Source organism: Pongo abelii, chromosome 11, assembly GCF_028885655.2.
Source record: "Pongo abelii isolate AG06213 chromosome 11, NHGRI_mPonAbe1-v2.0_pri, whole genome shotgun sequence".
Taxonomy (NCBI): Eukaryota; Metazoa; Chordata; class Mammalia; order Primates; family Hominidae; genus Pongo; species Pongo abelii.
In genome coordinates this window covers 63,623,375-63,646,993 of record NC_071996.2, presented here as the reverse complement: position 1 = coordinate 63,646,993, position 23,619 = coordinate 63,623,375, and the positions used below count along the sequence as shown (strand labels likewise).

The 23,619-nt window shown below is 36.4% G+C and overlaps 1 long non-coding RNA gene across 1 annotated transcript; it reads right to left on the bottom strand.

Annotated features, from left to right (window-relative positions):
- Positions 1 to 465: 465 nt before the first annotated feature.
- On the bottom strand, positions 466 to 23,091 carry LOC129058003 (uncharacterized). The gene is made up of 2 exons (XR_008522813.2): positions 22,984 to 23,091; positions 466 to 2,460 (listed from the first exon to the last, which is right to left on the bottom strand). It is a non-coding gene; the product is annotated as an uncharacterized LOC129058003 (long non-coding RNA).
- Between the last annotated feature and the right edge of the window lie 528 nt (positions 23,092 to 23,619).

Below are 23,619 nucleotides of genomic sequence, written 5' to 3'. Positions count from 1 at the left end.
CTCTGAGAAACACTACATATACACATACCCATTTGGTTTCTCCCCAACTAGTAGTATTTTTCACTAAATATTTGTTAAAGAGGAATGGCTGGAAATGGAGGTGGAACTTTATTAGAAAATTTCCCATGAATTAAGACTTTCCCATTATTCAATTCCTAGCCATGCATGAATATTCTCTAAGATTCAAATCTTAGATACCGCAAGAAAGATATCTTTTCCCTTTAGGGCAAGAGGATGAGGTCTGGCTGCCCCAATTTCTCCCTGTATTTCTGAATCATGGATGTTTACACATCTTTCCTTAGGCCAGTAAGTCCAAGGATGTAAAAACCTGCCAAGTTGCAGTGCATTCTGTCTAGTTATCTTGAATGTTGCTGTATACTTTTAAAAGTCAAAGCCTAAATATATTTGAAACAATGTTTTTAACCAACAGAAACTTCTTATATAACGTTTTGACTAGTTGAATAGTTTTCTTGTAATAAGTAATTGAGTTAAACATGACAATACAGTACTGCTTTAAAAAAATTATTTAAACTTTTTTTGAGAGCAGTTTTAGATTCACAGCAAAATGTAAAGGAATGTCCAGAGATTTTCCATATACTTTCTGCCCCGACACAAGCATAGCCCTTCCCCATTATCAACATTCCTCACACCAGTGTGATGAAAAAAAGCTGTTATAAATATCTGTGTGCAGGTTTTTTTGTGTGGACATAAGTTTTCATCTCCTTTGGATAAACACCAAGTAGTATGATTGCTGGATCATAAGGTAAGAGAATGTTTAGTTTTGTAAGCAATTGCCAAATTGTCTTCCAAAGTGGCTACCATTTTGCATTCCCACCAGGAATGAATAAGAGTTCCTTGCTCCAAATCCTTGCCAGCATTTGGTGTTGTAAGTGTTCTGGATTTTGGCCATTCTAATAGATGTGTGTCGTATTTTATTGTTGTTTTAATTTGCATTTCCCTGATGACATATGATGTGGAGGATCTTTTCATATGGCTGTTTATTTACCATCTGGTTATCTTCTTTGGGGAGGTAAAGGCCTTTGGCCCATTTTTAAATCAGGTTGTTTTCCAAATGTTGAGTTTTAAGTGTTCTTTGTATTTTTGATAACAGTCCTTTATCAGATATGTCTTTTGCAAAAAATTTTCTCCTTGCCTGTGGCTTGTCTTTTTACTCTCTTGACAATATCTATTGCAAAGCAGAAATTCTTAATTTTGATGAAGTCCAGTTTATTCAGCACTGCTTGAGCGAATTAAATAAGCTGGTTTGAAGATTTCTGATTGAAATAGTGGAATTTAGTAATATACTCAGAGTCTAAAGCTGAATGCATAGGCATTTTGAAATATGGAGGTGCTAAAAACTTTGAATAAGGAAATAAGCTAGATATGCACATTTCTTAAATATGTATTTTTCTCTTCCACTTCCATGATGTTGTAGTCTTGAAGAGAAGTGGCTGCATAATTCCCCTATATGTGAAATATGCATAAATGCTGGTAGAATTATTTTCTAAACAATGCTAAAATGGTATCAAACATTTTCCTTTTCCTATAATGATGATTTTTTAAGAATTCACATACAATTTGTTTTACAAAGGTTAGAAATTGAGTTGAGACATTTATTTGAGGAATAATCTTTTAAAATAATGACATAATTTTATTCCAATTTTCCTTCACTCATATTATTATATACCTCAAGTTAGTGTGCAGTGATGTGGCATTGGAGGTTGGGTATGATGACAGGAAAATGGGGAACTGACCAGGTGTGGTGCTCACACATATAATCCTAACACTTTCGGAGGCCAAGGGCAGAGGATCACTTGAGCACAGGAGTTTGAGACCAGCCTAGGCAACATAGTGAGACCACGTCTCTATTTAATAATAATTAATTAATTATTATTAAAATAAAATGGGAGAATTGCAGGCCTTTAAAAGATATTTTGGAACCTGGACGGGTGCAGTGGCTCACGCCTGTAATCCCAGCACTTCGGGAGGCCAAGGCGGGCTGATCACTTGAGGTCAGGAGTTTGAGACCAGCTGGCCAGCATGGTGAAAACCCGTTTCTGCTGAAAATACAAAAATTAGCCAGGTTTGGTGGTGCACACTGTAATCCCAGCTATATGGGAGGCTGAGGTAGGAGGATCACTTGAACCCAGAAGGCAGAAATTTCAGTGAGCCAAGATCACGCCGCTGCACTCCAGCCTGGATAACAGAGAAAGACTCTGTCTCAAAAATATTTTGAATCCTAGTTTTAAAACTGCTTAATAATTTATTGAGAATTCTGAATATAAACCTAAGGACAAGGAAACCTGGCAATATAAACACTTACTATGACTTGGAATGTCAGTTATGTTCTCAGTCAAATCTTTGATGTGAAATATCACTATTAATGGAATCTGGTTGACTTCTGATTTACGATGACATCTGGACTGGCTGTTTATATTGCAGACTCTCCAACTAAAATGCCTATGAAAAATCAGAAAAACATGAGAACTCACAATGGCCTTGGAAGGCAGACTGACAACCAGGGCCACTGTGTATGGTTGAGCAGGCTGTGCTCAGTTGCAAAGCCTTGCCTCCTTCAGCCTGTGTCTTCTCAGAGAGGTGCTTTTTCTAACTCACAGAAAAGTACCATAAGAGCAGCTATAACCCTGTTGACACGCACCCTAGTTCCAGAATTTGATAGGATATTGCACTTATTGCAAGAACTGTGAAGCTGAAATGGACATGTACTTTTTTGTTGGAAGGCAAGCAAAGGTGTTGGTATGGAAGGATAGTAAGGAAGCTACCTGCCTCACGGCCCCTACTCGTAACTCCACCGCTATGTGTGATGGCTAAGAAGTATTTTACACCTCTTTGCCCTAATCTCTCCCATTAGTTTCTCTCTCTATGACCCATTTTGGAGCTATGGCCTAGAGAATACCAGCAATAACCCAAAGGGAGTGGATAGGTGTAATGCTCTGTGTCCAAGCTTAGGAAACTAATAATGAAAGGGGTTGGGCAGACAGAACTGGGTGTTTGTTTCTCTGGGGGTTTAGTTTTTCATATATGGTTCTTATCAAGAAAAAGACAAATCATTGTTTCTGATTAACCAGGAATTCTTCTCTTTATAGTAAAGTAACTAGCTATTAAAGGTAAGGAATCTCACCTCAGCCCAACACCCGCAGTGACAAAGTTGATAAATGTCAGCTTCAAGCCAAAAAGTTAGCTGTTGACTGTGCATGTCTATATGTCTTCCAGCTCAACATCTATGCTGAAGAACTAATAGCATCAGACAGATAATGAGAAGAGTCAAGAACCAAAATCCACACATTCAGGTAGTAAGGTTGACACAAGGCTTGGAACGAGTAATTACAAGAGAAAGCATCCCTTTGAAAAGATTATGCTGTCTGAAAGAGAGTCTTCAAAATACAAAGAAAGTGAATACTTTGGAAAATGATTTACCAGAAGCAGAAGTATATGGAGAGAATCTGCTTTGTATTTTCTATGCAAAAAGAGATGAAATATATGATAAGCTATTAGACTAAGATAAGGAGGGAACTAGAGACAAGGTGAAATAAAACCAAAGTTGGATAAATTAAGGCTGTAAGGACACATGCACACAACATGCAATGGCAAAATTCACATATAATTTGGACACAATCAAAGGTGGAATCAGTATTGCAGAATAATAAATCAATGATTAGAGTAAAAGCTTGAAAAACTCTTCCAAAATATGAATGGAAAGTACAAATAGGTGACAACCATTAAAGGAAATGGTAGAAAGATTATGCCCCAACTTCTTCCTGAAGAAGAGATTGGGGTAAATAGAACAGAGACGGCGACCACAGATATATCAGAAGCTATCTGAAGTAATACTTTGAACCAATACAATACTTCGTAAAAATGAAAATGACTCAATGTGTTTTGAAATATATTAATGACCTATCTTGTTAAAAATTTCAATATTAAATGCCCTATCAATTCATTAATTTAATCAGTGAATATTTTGGGAATATTTGCTGTGTGCTAAGAATTAGGGGTAGAAAGATCACTAAGACACTGTCCTACCTTTAAAGAACTTGGTGTCTATACTGGGTGACATACATACAAGAATCAGGCAATTATTATACAATGTGGTATTATGATTTTACATTAGGGGTAATATATGGTACTCTGAAAACACATTGGAAAGGCCATCGTCCAGCCTTAAGAGGGTGAAGGAAGGCTTCTGGTATCTAAGGTATGGAAAAAGTTCAACAAGAATCCAGGTGGAAAAAAAATTAATTGCAAAGGAAGAAAAACTTGTCTTCAGCATTAAACTTCAAAAGCTGAATAGAATAACATCTACAGTTGTCTGGGAAAGATTTGACCTATAGCGTCTGCCTACTCAAGTTATCATTTATTCAAGAAAAGGAAAACAAAGACATTCTCAGATACCTCAAGGTTCAAACATCATACCACCCATTTTCTGAAACAATTGAAGATATGCTTCCCTTATTCAAGAAGAAGTCAAAATTAAAAACTCAAGAAAGGTGAAATTTTGATATAAAATAAATATTAGAAAACATTTGAAATAATTTAAACATAAATTAAAAACATGTTGCAACTATAAAGCAATGGAAAAATGTAATTTTTGACACATAAGATACAAATTATTACCTAATAAATAATTTAATAATAATAATATGGTCACAACTTTCTGATTACAGCAACAAATACGCAAGTGGGTGGGAAAGAGGTGGCAGGAAGTAAATGTGTTCTGCTATTTTACTCATTTTCTAATCTATATATAGAAATAAGAAAATTACAGGATCTCATTCTAAGTATAATAATTGAAGATGTATCATTTTAGTTTTTTTAATATGAAGATAAATAACTACAAGTAGAATTTAAAAGTGTACGCTTGTTTTTGGCTGTGCATGGTAGCTCACGCCTGTAATCCTATCACTTTGGGAGGCCAAGGCAGGCAGATCATTTGAGGCCAGGAGTTCGAGACCAGCCTGGCCAACATGGAGAAAATTCGTCTCTACTAAAAATACAAAAATTAGCCAGGTATTGTGGTACACGTCTGTAATCCCAGCTACTTAGGAGGCTGAGGCACCCAAGAATCATTTGCACCTGGGAGGCAGAGGTTGCAGTGACCTGAGATGGCTCCACTGCACTCCAGCCTGGGCAACAAAGTGAGACTCTGTTTCAAAAAAAAAAAAAAAGTGTATGCTTAATTTTTATGTTAATAGAGGAAGAAAGAAATTAAAACATTGTCCACATAAAAAGATTTAAATATCTTAATTCCCAGCATTCAATCTGTCACCCAATCAGGTACATCATGTAAGTACTCCTCTGCAGTATTTCTTGCATGCTTACGCTCTATGTCCCCATTGCCACTATCTATCTCCATTCCTACCCCTTGTTCAAGCCACCATCAACTCATAGTTACAATGCTAACCTCCTAATTGTTTGCCGCACTTTCTCCCTTGTCAGATTCTATGTTGTTATGTTTCTTTACCACCTACAACTATTAAATGTCTTCCCCTCACCTTTAGGATAAAATCCAAAATCTTAATCCTGGAATAAGGCATCTTCCTAACTCTCCAGACTTATGTCCTGCTTCTTCTTCCTGGTGATTTTGGGCTTCTTTTAATACCTTAAGTGATCACTCTTTTGTCCTTTTCAGGTATTTGCTGCTTTCCTCAGCCTAGAACATGTTTTCCTCATATTTTACCTGATCTGTTGAGTCCTCTACTGAATGATCTGATTCTAAGCTAGGCCACACTTGATTTCCTTTCTAGGTTAAGACTGTGGGCTCAGCTGTGGGCTCCTATTTTACCTGTCCTTTCCTCTTTATGACATGCATTATGCTTGAAATTTCAAGATACATGTTTGGATGTTTTTAAGCTTAGGATGGCCATTATGACTGATGTTAGAGAAACTTGTACTCACTAGGCAGAGTCTTAGGTTATCATTGCCCTCATGAAGGCAAACTACAGCTGAGAGAAGCTAAAGCATGATGATTGTAAGTGAGAGTTCTGTGTTAAAGTTGCCTCGTTCATATGTTGGTATTGCCATTTACTAATCATATGACTTTACTAATCCTGTGCCTCAGTTTCTTCTCCTGTCAAAGGTCTAGTGTACTTGTCCAACAAAATAATGTATGAACAAGACCTGGCCTACAGGAGGACTGCAGTAAATATTGGGTAATATAGAAAATTCCTGTAACTTAGTAGGTGGTTCTACATGCAGTTGATTTTTTTTTTTTTTTTTTTTGAGACAGGGTCTCACTGTTGTCACCCAGGCTGGAGTGCAGGGCATGATCTTGGCTTATTGCAGCCTTGACTTCCTGGGCTCATGTGATTCTCCCACCTTATGCTCCTGAGTAGCTGGGACTACAGACGTGCACCATCATGCCTGGCTAATTTTTGTATTTTTTGTAGAGACAGGGTTTCACCATGTTGCCCAGGCTGGTATTAAACTCCTGAGCTCAAGAGATCCATCTGCCTCTGCTTCCCAAAGTGCTGGGATTACAGGTGTGAATTGGGATCACACCCAGCCTGATTTTTAATTTAAATAAAAAGTCATAATTATCACTTAAAATGTCTTTAAAAGTTCATACTGAGAAGGTCTCTATATTGGACTTAATAGAAAAAGACTTTCAATCAGTTGCCTTAAATATGCCCAAAGAACTGAAGAAAACCATGGACAAAGAACTAAAAGAAATCAGGAAAATGGTTTATGTACAAAAGGAGAATATAAAAACATGATATAAATTATAAAACAGAAGCAAATAGTAATTCTGGAGCTGAATGGTACAATAACAAATGGAAAATTAATTATAGGGGTTCAATAGCAGATTTCAGCAAGCAGAAGAAAGAGTCAGAGAATGTGATAAGAGAGTTAACATCAAGCTTACCTACTATGCATTGTGGGAGTCTTGAAGGAGAAATGAGAGAAATGAAGCAGAAAAAATATTTGAAGAAATAATGGCTGAAAACTTCCCAATTTGTTAAAAGTCTGAACCAGCTTATTCAAGTTGCTCAGTGAACTCTAAGTAGAATGAACTCAAAGAAATCCACACTGAGGCATTATAATCAAATTATCCTTTAGCTCTTTGGGCATATTTAAGACAATTGACTGAAAGTCTTTTTCTAGTAAGTCCAATTTCTAGACCTTCTCAGTGTGAATTTTTAGACATTTTAAGTTACAATTATGGCTAATTATTTAAATTAAAAATCAAATGCATGTAGAATCACCCACTAAATAACAGGAATCATTTATATTACCCAGTATTTATTGAGGTCCTTCTGTATGCCAGGTCCTGTTCATATATTATTTCATTGTACAGATACTCTCAATTTTTGAGGCAATTTTTGAATTGAGGACAAAGAGAGAATATTGAAAGCAGCAAGAAAGAAGTGACACATTATGTCAAGGTATCATCAATAAGATTAACAGCCAATTTTGCTTTGAAACTATGAAGAACAGAAAATAGTAGAATGACATATATAAAGTGCTAGAAAAAAGTGTAAACCAACAATTCTATAAATGGCAAGACTATCCTTCAAAAATAAAGAAGAAATTAAGACATTTTGAGATAAATGAAAGCAGAAGGAGCTTGGTGTTAGTAGACTTACCCTAAAGAAATGATAAAGGGAGTCTTTCAGGCTGACTACTAGGAGATAATTTGAGGTCATATAAAGAAATAAAGAACTTCAGTAAAGACAACTACATAGGTAAATATATTAAAGCTAGAATAATTGTATTTTGGTTTGTAACTCCTCTTTTTATTTCGTATATGATTTAAAAGACAAATCCTTAAAAATAATTATAAATCTGGCACACAACTTATAAAGATATAATTTGTGACAACAACACATAAGGGGTGATTAAGCTGCTTAGTAGTAGAGTTTTTGTATGTTACTGAAACTAAGTTGGTATCAGTTAAAATTAGGTTGTTATAAATTTAGGTTGTTAATTGTAATTCACATGGTAATGACTAAGAAAATATTTTTTAAAAATCACAAAAGAAAATGGAAGAGAATAAAATGGTATACCACTAAGAATAAACTAAAATAGAAAATAAGACAGTATTGGAAGAAGTGAGAAATAGAAAAATGGTATAGAACATACAGAAATCAAATAGCAAAATGGCAGAAGTAAGACCTTCCTTATCAATAATTACTTTAAATGTAGATGGATTAACCTCTTCAATCAAGAGGCAGAGCTTGGCAGAATGGATAATACAACATGATCAAATGATCAAATCATATGTTATCTGCAAAGGACTTAGTTTAGATGCAAAGACCAATAGATTAAAGTGAAATTATGGAAGAAGATTTTTCATGCAAATAGTAACCAAAAGAGAGATGGCATGGCCAAACTAATATTAGAGAAAATAGACTTTTAGTAAAAAACTGTTACAGGAGACAAAGAAGGATATTATGTATTGACAAAAAGATAATTCATCAAGAAGATATAGCAATTATACACATATATCCATCAAATAACAGGGCCCAAAAATATATGAAAGAGACATTGGCAGACTTGAAGGGAGAAATAGACAGTACTACAATAGTCACTGAAGACTATATTATGTCACTTTTAATAATAAATAGAAAAACAGAAGATCCAAAGGAAAATAGACAACTTGAAAAATAGTATAAACCAACTAGACCTAGCAGACATGTAGAGCATTCCACCCAAAAAAGCTGAATATACATTCTTCTCAAGTGGATATGGAATCTTCCCCAAGATAGATCAAATGTTAGGCCACAAAAAGTCTTAATATATTTAAAAAGATTGAAATCATACAAAGTATCTTCTCCAACCAAAATGGAATAAAACTAGAAGTTAATACAAGGAAAACTAAAAAATTTACAAATATGTGCAAATTAAGCAACACATTCTTAAACAACAAATGAGTCACAAGGATAAATCATAGGAAAATTAGATTTACTTGGAGAAGAATAAAAACAAAATTGCAATGTATCAAAATACATGGGATGCAGTAAAAACGGTGCTCAGAGGGAAATTAATAGCAGTAAATGTTCATATTAAAAAAGATCTGAGAGCTGGGCATGCTGGCTCACGCCTGTAATCCCAGGACTTTGGGAGGTCGAGACAAGCAGATCACTTGAGGTCAGGAGTTTGAGACCAGCCTGGCCAACATGGTGAAACCTCGGCTCTACTAAAAATACAAAAATTAGCTTGGTGTGGTGGTATGCATGTGCCTGTAATCCCAGCTATTTGGGAGGCTGAGGCAGGAGAATTGCTTGAACCTGGCAGGCAGAGATTGCAGTGAGCCAAGATTGCACCAGCCTGGGAGACAGAGTGAGACTCCATCTCAAAAAAAAAAAGAAAAAGAAGAAGAAGAAGATTTGAAATCAATAATCTAACTTTATACCTCAAGGAACTGGAAAAGGAAGAGCAAACTAAATCTAAAGCTAGCAAGGATGAAACTAATAAAGATTAGAGAAGAGATAAACGAAATAGAGAATAGAAACAGTTGAGAGAATCAATGAAACTAGAAGTTGGTTCTTGGAAAAGATCAAAAAAATTGACAAAACTTTATCTAAATCAATAAGAAAAAGAGGAAGAAGAAATAAATAACTAAAATCAAAAATGAAAGTGAGGACATTACCGCCAACCAAATAGAAATACAAAGTATTATAAATATTATGTTATGGAACAGTTGTAGATCAACCAATTAGATAATCTAGATGAACTGTACAAATTCCTAAAAACACACAGACTACTAAATCTAAGTAAAGAGGAAATAGGAAATCTGAACAGACTGATAATAATACAGAGATTGAATCAATAACCAAAAATCTCCCCACAAAGAAGCCATCAGAACCAGATAGCTTCACTGGTGAGTACTGCCATGCACTTAAATAACACCAAATTTTCAAACTGCTAGAGAAAAAACGGGTGGAAAGGATGCTTACTAACTCATTCTATGGGGCTAGCCTTGACTTTATACCAAAGCCAGACAGAGATGTGATAAAAAAGAAAGCTAAAAACCAATATTCCTTGTGAATATAGATGCAAAAATTCTCCACAAAATACTAGCAAACTAAATCCAATAGCCTATTAAGTGTATTATACATCATGATCAAGTGTGATTTATCCCTGTAACACAAGGGTGGTTCAACATAAGAAAATCATTCCAGGCAATGCACCACATCATAGAAAAATGGAAAAAAAACCCCACGATTGTCTCCACTGATGCAAAAAGGCATCTGAAAAAAACCAACACCCTTCCATGATTCCTCAGAAAACTAGGATTAGAAGGGAACTTCCTTGACATAATAAAGAGCATTTATGAAAAACCCTCAGGTAGCAACATATCAAATGGTGAAATACTAAAAACTTTCTCCCTAGGATTAGGAACAAGACAAGGACACTTTCTTTCACCACTGCTATTTAACACTGTCCAGGAAATAGTAGCCAGTGCAATTAGACAAGAAAAAGAAATAAAAGCCATCCGAATTGGAAAGGAAGAGGTAAAACTATTTCTATCCTTAGATGATATTATCCTATATATGAAAACTCCCAAAGTATTCACAAGAAAGCTACTAGAGCTAATAAATGAATTTAGCAAAGTTACAGGGTATGATATAAACACTCAAAAATCAGTTGTTTCTATACATTGCCAATGAACCCTCTTAAAAGGAAATTAAGAAAATTCTATTTACAGTGGCATCCAAAAAAAAATGCCTAGGAATAAACTTAACCAAAGAGGTAAATAGTTATAGACTGAAAACTACAAAACATTTCTGAAAGAAATTATAGAAGACCTAAGTAAGTAGAAAGACATCCTATGTCCATGGATTGGAAGACTTAATATTATTAAGATGGCAATACTCCACAAATTGATCTCCAGATTCAATGCAATTGCTATTGAAATTTCAATGGCCTATTTTTTTTTTTTTGCAGAAATTGAAAAGCTGATTCTGGAATTCATATTAAATTGCAAGTGTAGCCAGAAGAATATTGCAAAAGAAAAACAAAGTTGGAAGACTCACACTTCCCAATTTCAACACTGACTACAAAGCTACAGTAATCAAAACAGCATGGCACTAGCATAAAGATACACATATGGACCAAAGGAATAGAACTGAGAGTCCAAAAATAAACCGTTATAAGGGTGCCAAGACCACTTAATGGAGAAAAAATAGTCTCTTCAACAAATGATGCTGGGACAAGTGATAACCACATGCAAAAGAAAGAAGGTGGACCCCTACCTCACACCAGATACAAAAATTAACTCCCAGTCGATCAATTACCTAAATATAAGAGATAAAACCATAATAGCACCCTTAGAGAAACACAAGTGGGTAAGTCATCATGACCTTGGATTTGGCAATGGATTTTAGATGTGATACCAAAATAACAAACAAGAAAACAAATAAATTTGACTTAATAATTTTTTAAAACTTCAAACATTGAAAGATGTCAAGACACTGAAAAGACAGTCTATAGAAAAGGAGAAAATATTTGCAAATCACATATCTAATAAGGGCCTAGAATCTAGAATATATAAAAAACTCTTATGACTCAACAACAAAAAGACAAGCAATCCAATGAAAACATAGGTAACTGACTTGAATAGACATTTATCTAAAGAGGATCTACACATGGTCAACAAACACATGAAAAAATGCTTGACATTATTAGTCTTCAGGGAAATGCAAATCAGGACTACAATGAATTACCACTTCACATTCTCTAGGATGGCTGTAATAAGAACCCAAATAGAAAATAACAAGTGTGGAGGAGGATGTGGAAAAATTGGAAGCCTTATACATTGCTGGTTGGAGTGTAAAATAGTTCAACCACTGTGGAAAATAATTTGCCAGTTCCTTAAAATGCTAAACATAGAATTACCATATGACCCCAGAATTCCACTGATAGCTATATACCCAAAAGAACTGAAAACAGGTACTGAAACAAACACATGTAAATACATGTTCATAACAGCATGATTTACAATAGTCCAAAAGTGAAGACAGACCAAATACCCTATCCATCAACAGATGAATGGATAAATAATTTGTGGTATATACATATAATAGAATATTATTCAGCCATAAAAAGAAATGAAGTACTGATACATGCTACAACATGGATGAAACTCAAAACCATTGTGCTAAGTAAAAAAAAGACAGTTTAAGAAAGTCACAGGTGAGGCCAAGATGGCCGACTAGAAGGAGCAGCAATTGGAGGCTCCCATCAAAAAGAACTATAATAGCGTGCAAATGCTTCACTGGCAATGGAGGTATCCAGGTTCTGTCATCAGAACTGACCAGGTGGCTGGCGTGACCCTCAGAGAGGAAGGAAGACCATTATGGTGCGGTGGCCCACCTGAGAGCCACATGCAGCAGGGAAGCCCCCAGCCCACAGCCAGGGGAGGCAGTGAGTGAGTTTGCTACCCAGCCTGGGAAACCATGCTTTTTTCATGGAACTGTGCAACCCACAGATCAGAAGATCCCACTAGTGAGCCCACACCACCAGGGCCTAGTGTCCCAAGCACGGAGTGGCACTGATTCTCAACAGCCACTCAGCTAGAATCTGCTTAAGCCTGCTAAGTTCCCAGGGGCGGGGCAGTCAGCATCACAACTGCAGCTGTCTGCTGTCCAAGCTGTTTGAGCTCCTTGGGGGAGAGATGGTAGCCAACACTGGGACTGATAGCCACCTAACACACTAAGTTCCCAGGGTGGGGGAAGGGCAACAGCCATCTCTATAGCTCCAGGCTGCACTTTTCCCCTGCTGGAGCCAGGGAGGCTGGATGGCTTGGTCCCAAGCAGTAACTCCCACACCCCCACCCCAACACACCAGCTGTGGCAAACTGCGGCCAAACCCTCTTCAAGCCTAACCCTGACTCATCCCTCCTTATTGGGCAGGGCCTCCCTGCAGGAACTCCAACAACTCTAGCCAGGGACTCAGGGACAGAACTCTGATCCCCCTGGGGCTGAGCCCCTAGGGTGAGGGGTGCTGTGGTCTCCATGGACCGGCAGACTTAGTCTTTCCTCCTGCTAGTTCTGAGGAATCTAGGCAGCCCAGATGAGTGGGTTCCCCCCAGCAAAGCACACCCCCTCCACCAAGGGATAGTCAAAGTGTTTCATTAAACAGGTCTTGCTCCCCATGACACCCAACTGGGTGAGACCCTCCAACAGGGGTTGTCAGACACCCTATATAGGAGCATTCCTACTGCCAACTGGTTCGTGCCCCTCAAGGTCAGAGATCCCAGAGGAAGGAGCAGGCACCCATCTTTTCTGTTCTCCAGCCTTCTCGAGTGATGTCTCCAGGCGCAAGAGCAAACACCAGATGAATAAGGTCTGTAGTGAATCCCCAGTGAACTGCAGCAGTCCTACAGAAGAGGGACCTGACCTTTGAAAGAAAAACAAACAAACAGACAGCAACAACAACAGCATCAACAAAAAAATTCCCCACAAAAACCCCATCCAAGGGTCAGCAACCTCAAAGATCAAAACTAGACAAACTTGTGAAGATGAGAAAGAACAAAAAAACTCTGAAAACCCAAAAGGTCAGAGTGCCTCTTCTCCTCCAAATGATCACAATGCCTTTCCAGCAAGGACGCAGAACTGGACGGAGGATGAGATGGACAAATTGACAGAAGTAGGCTTCAGAAGGTGAGTAGTAAACTCCACTGAGCTAAAGGAGCATGTTCTAACCCAATGCAAAGAAGCTAAGAAGCTTGATAAAAGGCTATAGGAGCTGCTAAATAGAATAACCAGTTTAGAGAGGAACACAAATTACCTGATGTAGCTGAAAAACACAGCACGAGAACTTCGTGAAGCATACACAAGTATCAATAGCCGAATTGACCAAGCGGAATAAAGGATATCAGAGTTTGAAGATCATCTTGCTGAAATCAGGCATGAAGACAAGATTAGAGAACAAAGAATGAAAAGGAATGAACAAAACCTCTGAGAAATATGAGACTATGTAAAAAGACCTAACCTATGATTGATTGGAGTACCTGAAAAAGACGGGGAGAATGGAATCAAGTTGGAAAACACACTTCAGGATATTATCCAGGAGAACTTCCCCAAACTAGAAAGACAGGCCAACATTCAAATTCAGGAAATACAGAGAACACCACTAAGATACTCCACTAGAAGATCAACCCCAAGACACATAATCATCAGATTCTCCAAGGTTGAAATGAAGGAAAAAATGTTAAGGGCAGCTGGGGAGTAAGGCCAGGTAAACTACAAAGGGAAGCCCATCAGACTAACAGTGGACTTCTCAGCAGACACTCTACAAGCCAGAAGAGAGTGGGGGCCAATATTTTAAAGAAAAGAATTTTCAACTCAAAATTTCATATCCAGCCAAACTACATAAGAGAAAGAGAAATAAAATCCTTTCCAGACAACCAAATGCTGAGGGATTTCATCACTACCTGGCCTGTCTTGCAAGAGCTTCTGAAGGAAGCACTAACTATGGAAAGGAAAAACTGGTACCAGCCACTGCAAAAACACACCAAAATATAAACATCAACAAAGACCAATGACACTATGAAAAAACTGCATCAACTAGTGTGCAAAATAACCAGAAAGCATCATGATGACAGGATCAAATTCAAATATAACATTATTAACCTTAAATGTAAATGAGCTAAATGCCCCAACTAAAAGACATAGACTGGCAAATTGGATAAAGAGTCAAGACTCATCATTGTGGTGTGTTTGGGAGACCTATCTCACATGCAAAGACACACATAGGCTCAAAATAAAGGGATGGAGGAACACTTGCCAAGCAAATGGAAAGCAAAAAAAAAAAAAAAAAAAAAAAAAAAAAGAAGCAGGGGTTGCAATCCTAGTCTCTAACAAAACAGACATTAAACCAACAAAGATCAAAAAAGACAAAGAAGAGCATTACATAATGGTGAAGGGATCAATGCAACAAGAAGAGCTAACCATCCTAAATATATATGCACCCAATACAGGAGCACCCAGATTCATAAAGCAAGTTCTTAGAGACCTACAAAGTGACTTAGACTCCCACACAATAATAGTGGGAGACTTTAACACCCTACTGTCAATATTAGACAGATCAACGAGACAGAAAATTGATACAGGAGCAACCAGATTCATAAAACAAGTTCTTGGAGACCTGCAAAGAGACTTAGACTCCCACAAAATAATATTGAGAGACTTGAATACCCCACTGTCAATATTAGACAGATCAATGAGACAGAAAATTAACAAGGATATTCAGGATTTGAACTCAGCTCTGGATCAAGTGGACCTAATAGAAATCTACAAAACTCTCCACCCCAAATCAACAGAATATACATTCTTCTTAGTACCACATGGCACTTATTCTAAAATAGACCACATAATTGGAAGTAAAACACTCCTCAGCAAATGTAAAAGAACTGAAATTATAACAGTCTCTCAGACCAGAGTGCAATCAAATTAGAAATCAAGATTAAGAAACTCACTCAAAATCACACAACTACATGGAAATTGAACAACGTGCTCCTGAATGACTCCTAGGTAAATAATGAAATTAAGGCAGAAATCAAGAAGTTCTTTGAAACCAATGAGAACAACGAGATGATGTACCAGAATCTCTGGGACACAGCTAAAGCAGTGTTAAGAGGGAAGTTTATAGCACTAAATGCCAACATCAGAAAGCTAGAACTGAAATTGACACCCTAACATCACAATTAAAAGAGCTAGAGAAGCAAGAGCAAACAAATCCAAAACCTAGCAGAAGACAAGAAATAACTAAGTTCAGAACAGAACTGAAGGAGATAGAGACACCAAAAAACGCTTCAAAACCTCAATGAATCCAGGAGCTGTTTTTTTGAAAAAATTTACAAAATAGATGGCTACCTAGACTAATAAAAAAGAAATGAGAGAAGACTCAAATAGACACAATAAAAATGATAAAGGGAATATCACCTCTGACCTCACAGAAATACAAACTACTATCAGCAAATACTATAAACACCTCTACGCATTAAGCTAGAAGATCTAGAAGAAATGGTTAAATTCCTGGACAAATACACCCTCCCAAGACTAAACCAGAAAGAAGTGATACTTGAATAGACCAATAACAAGTTCTGAAATTGGGGCAGTAATTAATACCCTACCAACCAACAAAAGCCCAGGACCAGATGGATTCATGGATGAATTCTACCAGAGGTACAAAGAGGAGCTTGTACCATTCCTTCTGAAACAATTCAAGCAATTGAAAAGGAGGGACTCCTCCCTAACTCATTTTATGAGGCCAGCATCATCCTGATACCAAAACCTGGCAGAGACACAACAAAAAAAGAAACTTCAGGCCAATATCTCTGATGAACATCAATGCAAAAATCCTCAATAAAGTACTGGCAAACCGAATCCAAAAGCACACCAAAAAGCTTATCCACCAAGATCAAGTCAGCTTCATCCCTGGGATGCAAGGTTGGTTCAACATACGCAAATCAGTAAATGTAATCCATCACATAAACAGAACCAATGACAAAAACCACGTGGTTATCTCAATAGAAGCAGAATAGGCCTTCAATAAAATTCAACATCCCTTCATGTTAAAATCTCTTGATAAACTAGGCATTGATGGAACATATCTCAAAATAAAAAGAGCTATTTATGACAGCCAATGTCATACTAAATGGGCAAAAGCTGTAAGCATTTCATTTGAAAACCATCACAAGACAAGGATGCCCTCTCTCACCACTCCTATTCAACATAGTATTGGAAGTTCTGGCCAGGGCAATCAGGCAAGAGAAAGAAATAAAGCATATTCGAATAGGAAGAGAAGAAGTCAAATTGTCTCTGTTTGCAGATGATATGAGTCTATATTTAGAAAACCCCATAATCTCAGCCCCAAGCCTCCTTAAGCTAATAAGCAACTTCAGCAAAGTCTCAGGATACAAAATCAGTGTGCAAAAATCACAAGCATTCCTATACACCAATAATAGACAAGCAGAGAGCCAAAGCTAAATGAAGTCTCATTCACAATTGCTACAAAGAGAATAAAATACCTAGGAATACAGTTAACCAGGGATGTGAAGGACCTCTTCAGAGAACTACAAACTACTGCTCAAGGAAATAAGAGAGGATACAAACAAATGGAAAAACATTCCATGCTCATGGATAGGAAGAATCAACATCATGAAAATGGCCATACTGCCTAAAGTAATTTATAGACTCAATGCTATTTCCATCAAACTACCACTGACATTTTTCTCAGAATTAGAAAAAAACTACTTTATATTTCATATGGAAACCCCAAAAGAGTCCATATAGCCAAGACAATCCTAAGCAAAAAGAACAAAGCTAGAGGCATCACGCTACCAGACTTCAAAATATACTATAAGGCTAGAGTAACCAAAAGAGCATGGTACTGGTACCAAAACAGACATGTAGACCAATGGAGCAGAACAGAGACCTCAGAAATAACACCACACATTTACAACCATCTGATCTTTGACAAACGGGACAAAAACAAGCAATGGGGAAAGGATTCCCCATTTAATAAATGGTGTCGGGAAAAGTGGCTAGCCATATGCAGAAAACTGAAACTGGACCCCTTCCTTACACGTTATACAAAAATTAACTCAAGATGGATTAAAGACTTAAACATAAGACCTAAAACCATAAAATCCTTGGAAGAAAACCTAGGTAAGACCATTCATGACATAGGCATGGGCAAAGACTTCATGACGAAAATGCCAAAAGCAACTGCAACAAAAGCCAAATTGACAAATCAGATCTAATTAAACTAAAGAGTTTCTGCACAGCAAAAGAAATTATCATTAGAGTGAGCATCAACCTACAGAATGGCAGAAAATTTTTGCAATCTGCCCGTCTGAAAAAGGTCTAATATCCAGAATCTACAAGGAACTTAAACAAATTTACAAGAAAAAAACAACCCCATCAAGGAGTGGGCACAGGATATGAATAGACACTTCTCAAAAGAAGACATTTATGCAGCCAACAAACATATGGAAAAAAGCTCAACATTATTGATCATTAGAGAAATGCAAATCAAACCCACAATGAGATACCATCTCATGCCAGTCAGAAAGGTGATTATTACAAACAAGAAACAATAGATGCTGACGAGGCTTTGGAGAAATAGGAATGCTTTTACACTGTTGGTGGAAATGTAAATTAGTTCAACTATTGTGGAAGACAGTGTGGCGATTCCTCAAGGATCTAGAACCAGAAATACCATTTGACAAGGCAATCCTATTAATGGGTATATACCCAAAGGAATATACATCATTATACTATAAAGACACATGCACACATATGTTTTGTGCAGCACTATTTACAATAGCAAAGACATGGAACCAATCCAAATGCCCATCAGTGATAGACAGGATAAAGAAAATGTGTACATATACACCTGGAATACTATGCAGCCATAAAAAAGAATGAGATCATGTCCTTTGCAGTGTCATGGATGAAGCTGGAAGCCATCATCCTCAGCAAACTAACACAGGAACAGAAAACCAAACATCGCATGTTCTAACTCATAACCGTGAGTTGAACAATGAGAACACATGGACAGAGGGAGGGGAACAACATACACTGGGGCCAGTCAGGATTGAGGGGCAAGAGGAAGGAGGGATAAATAGCTAATGCATGCAGTGCTTAAAACCTAGATGACAGGTTGATAGGTGCAACAAACCACCATGGCACACGTATATATATGTAACAAACCTACACGTTCTGCACTTGTATCTCAGAACTTAAAGTAAAATAATAATAAAGAAGAAAGTCACACTGTTTGGTTTCACTTATATGAAATATTCAGAATAGATGCATCCAGAGACAGAATGCGGATTTGTGGTTGCCGGGGACTGAGGGGAGTCAGAAATGCAGAACAACTGCTTAATAGTACACTGTTTCCTTTTGGGTTGGTAAAAATGTTTTGAAACTAGATAGAGGTGGTGCTTACACAACATTGTCAGTGTACTGAATGCCACTGAATTGTTCATTTTAAAATGATTAGTTTTGTGTTATATGAATTTCATCTCAGTTTTAAAAAGGGAAAAAATAAGAAAACCCGAATAAACTATGGACTTGAGTTAATAATAATGTACCTATACTGGTTCATAAATTGTAACAAATGTGCCATACTAATGCAAGTTGTTAATAATAGGGCATGCTGTGAGTGGTGGAGGTAGGAAGGGTGGTATATGTGAATTCTCTGTAGTGTTCGCTCAATTTTTCTCTAAATCTAAAATGGTTTTTAAAAAGACAGACTATTAATTTAAAAAAACCCTTTACTATCCTAAATAAATCTGATCAAAGAGGAAATAAAACTTCAATTAAAAACTGTAAGACAGTGAAATGTGAAAGAAATATATCAGGAGTTGTAAGATGTTAAAATATTACTAAAAAACTCCTAGCCTTAAATATTTTCATTATAAAAGAAGAAAGAATAACAATAAATGAACTAAGAGTTCAGCTCACAAACTTAGAAAAGTAAAATAGTCTAAAATAAAGGCATTGAGAAAATATTAACAAAGATAAAGCAAAAACAATTTTACAAAGAGCTAATTATAGAAGGAATAGATCCAAGAGATTAGTTCTGACATCCAATCAGAAAAAAAAGAGAGAAAAAAACAAATGGACAAAATGCATCATGAAAAAGGGTTATACACATAGTTATGGAGATGATTTTAAAAAGTTCAAGAGAATACCATGTATGTCAATATATTTGAAAAATTTTTAAAAAGAATAATTTCTAAGCAAAAGCAAGTAAACTAAGCTGCATGAAAAATAGCATAAACCCCAAATAGATCAATAACAATGGAAGACATTGTAAGCATTTAAAGAATTATTTTCAAAAGGGGATGCCAAGGCCCAACAGTATTATGGATTCTTCTTTAAACATTTCAAGGAACAGATAACTCCTATTGAATTTTCTTTAGAAACTGGAACATTTTGGTATTTTTATCATTTTACTTTATTAAACTAGTCTCATTTTAAAACTGAAACCTATCAGTGATATGTTCTAGAAAATAAAAATACAGACTAATTTTTACAGACTTATGAATATAAAAAAACACACTAACCTTCTAGTTTTGAATATGAATATTAAAAATTCTTAGCAAATTTCAAACATTTCTCTTTAGCATACATTTTCTTAATATAAGTTGGATATAAGATTAATCAATTTGGACACACATTTTGCTTACCACAGTTGTAACTGAATTGCGGTCTGCAGCTAGCCCTGTCATAATAGGAAGAAGGTTTTTGCACAAAGCATAGGAACAGCTGCTTTGTTTATTTGGTTGCTCTGCCTGGATAGGGTTACTTGGCTTATGTCACATTGTTTTCATTCTTTTTCTGTTAGTTTGAGTTGTGAACAGAATTATGAAGCCAAAATAATAGAGAAGAGGTGTCTAAGCATGTGGATTGAACAGAAAAAAAGGAAACGTGTAGGTTTGGTTGGTTTATTTTGAACTACCAATTTATTATTTTAATTGGAGCAACAACAAAACATAGCTCATAACTATAAATCTACCTTTATTACCAAAGCAATCATTTTAATATCACGATATTTGATGACATGGAGTTTTTAAAAATGCAATGACTGTCTTGTGTAACAGCAGACCACTACACAGTTTGAAGTAGAAAAACCATACAGCTGTCTCCAAAAGACATCGAGTATAGTTTAACATGAAGTCTCTATTTTTTTTTTTTAAATAAACCTCTAGTAAACAAGGTACTTGGCAATTATTTGGTTTTTATGATAAATGTACTTATCTCAAACCAACAGCCAACCTCATTCTTAATGTTAACCACTAGGGAAATTCCCACAGAGATCAGAAACAAGACAAGGTTGACTGCTCTCTTCTCTGTTATTAAACACTGTTCCAGAAATTCTGGCCAATGTGGTGAGGAAAAAAAGGGATAATACATAATTGTATTTTTTTCTGTCTAGGCATCACATGTTAATTACCTAAAGTAATTTAGAAAAAATGAGGGATCTATAAAATTGCTAGATGAAAGATAAAATTGTGAAAATAAGAAGCCAGCAATAATTAGTTAGAAAATATAGTGGAAAGAATATCCCTATCAAGTACCTTTACTACACACACAAGAAGACAAAACAAAATATATTGGAATACATTTAATGATAAAGAACTTTTATGTCTACTGAGGCCTTAATACATTAGAGACATATTAATAGAATATTCAGGCAGGAAGTTTCTATGCTATAAGGATGATCACTTTCCTCAAATTAGTGCATAAGTTTCATGAAATTCTAATCAGAACTTTTTCAGGAGAGCTTTATTTATTTTTAATCATCTAGTTAGTTATCTCTATGACTCAATGTCATAAGTGTTTAAAAGAAGTAACTAGACATTGCTCTAGGTCCCCAGTTGGTTGCTGGGCAGAACCTCAAGGCAGGTTAGTCTGGGTATACAACTCCACATCTTCTTCCGGCTCTGAAGCTAGCTGCTTGGAGGCACACTAGTGTGCCCACCTGTATGCATGTGGAAGTGTATGTATCCTAGAGGGAGTGAAGAGATGGGAGTGGGTGAGTGAGAAGAAAGACCTAGCTTCTAAAATGACTTGGTTGCTGCGTGAACATGGCCAAGTCATCTTCCTTTTTCTATCATAAGAATCTCCATCTTTTGGGATATGACATCTCTCAAATATTATTTTAATATTATGAGAATGCAGGGCAGTAGTAACAGAAAGCCCTGGATAAAGAGGTGATATGAATTTATATTTAAGCCCTGGTTCTGCCACTTACAAGCTTGAATATGACAGCTATTATAATAATGTAACAATAGTGACTATAATTCTTGACTTTTAATCTTTTTGAGCTGTCATTTTTCCTATGATTATTCTTAAGAAAATAACTTAATGAAATATTACATGGTATTTAATATTCATTTTTGGTTGTGAAAATATAAGGGCTAATTGGTAATAGAATAAGACTAGATTACTATAACTGCGTAAGTTTAAATGGTCCAAGGAGATGCAGCATTGTCTATAAGATTAACACTTTAGTGTAATGAAATAGTCACTATCATGTGCTTTTTATGAGATGAGAAAAATACTAAACTTGAGTTAATCATTATTATTATTATTATTTTGAGACAGAGTTTTGCTCTTGTTGCCTAGGCAATGGCGCTGTCTTGGCTCACTGCAACCTCTGCCTCCTGGGTTCAAGTGATTCTCCTGCCTCAGCCTCCTGAGTAGCTGGGATTACAGACATGTGCCACCACGCCCAGCTACTTTTCGTATTTTAGTAGAGACGGGGTTTCATCATGTTGGCCAGGCTGGTCTCCAACTTCTGATCTCAGGTGATCTGCCGGCCTCAGCCTCCCAAAGTGCTGGGATTACAGGAGTAAGACACCGTGCCCAGCCTTGAGTTAATGTTTGAATAGACACACTGGATCAGGCCAGGATCGATTTTTAAAAATATAACCAAAAAAGTGTGAATACACTTTTACTTTAATTTACTTTTCAGCCTAGTAAGTTATGAACAACTTAAGCCAAATATCTTTCAGCATAATATCAACATTATGTTATAAAAATCATTCATTGAAGAAGGCTCTCATTCCAGATATAAACTTAAAAAAATCATTCAGGTAGAGACATAAATTCTATCTTAAAAGTTAGAAAGAAAATAAAAAAAAATTTTAAATTTTCCTTGGTCTTGGCTAGGGACCCCATTATTTATTTATTTATTTATTAAATAGAGATGGGGTCTCACTATGTTGCCCAGGCTGGCCTCAAACTCCTGGGCTCAAGTGATCCTCTTACCTTGGCCTCCCAAAGTGCTAGGATTATAGGCATGACCCACCACGTCCAGCCATTTTTTAAAGGCCAAATTTCTAACTATGACATTGACTACAAAGGCATTATTGAATCATGTCATAAATTACTCACATAGCAAGAGTAAGAGGGTAACACATCTGCAACACTTCAGTTTAAGACATCCAGGCCACTTTCCTAGGTTAAGAATCAGTAGGAACTATTGAAATTAGATTACCTCTTCTCCAGGTTACAAGTCTTCCTTTGTAGACTATTCCTCTGTAAAGATGTAGACAGTTACACAGTCGTAAAGTGTTTTCCACAGGCTCTATCAATGCTGCTGAAACTCTCCAGAGCTCTCCCTTATGTTGAAGTGGGAACTTCCACTGAGAAATCCCCCAACTTGAAGACTTCCTTATTTGTAGCTAGCAACAGCCAATCATGGCACGATACTGAAATGAAGCAAAGACTATCAGAAAATATTCTGTAAACCACTCGTGACTGTAGCTCTGACTTCCTTTTGAAGCAAGATACTTTATGTGAATAGTTAAGGCATTTTAACAACAACAACAACAACAACAACAAAAAACCCCAGGAATTGTAAACACAAAAATATTTTTGGATTAAGCATTTTATGTAAGAAAATTTAAAAGTTCAGTTTATTTGATAAGTGGCTTTTTAACCTTTAAGAAGTCACTTTTTGACCTAAGAAGCATGTTTATAAACAGGAGGTAAAAACCCAATTTGATTATAGTTGTCTTTATGGCCTACAGAAGTCACTTGGAAGAAGCTTTGTAGTAATAAGGTTTAAGCTCAATTGCAGAGCCTGAGCTTAGGTACTCAGAAGAGAGGTGAAGCAAACAAGGCTCTTAAG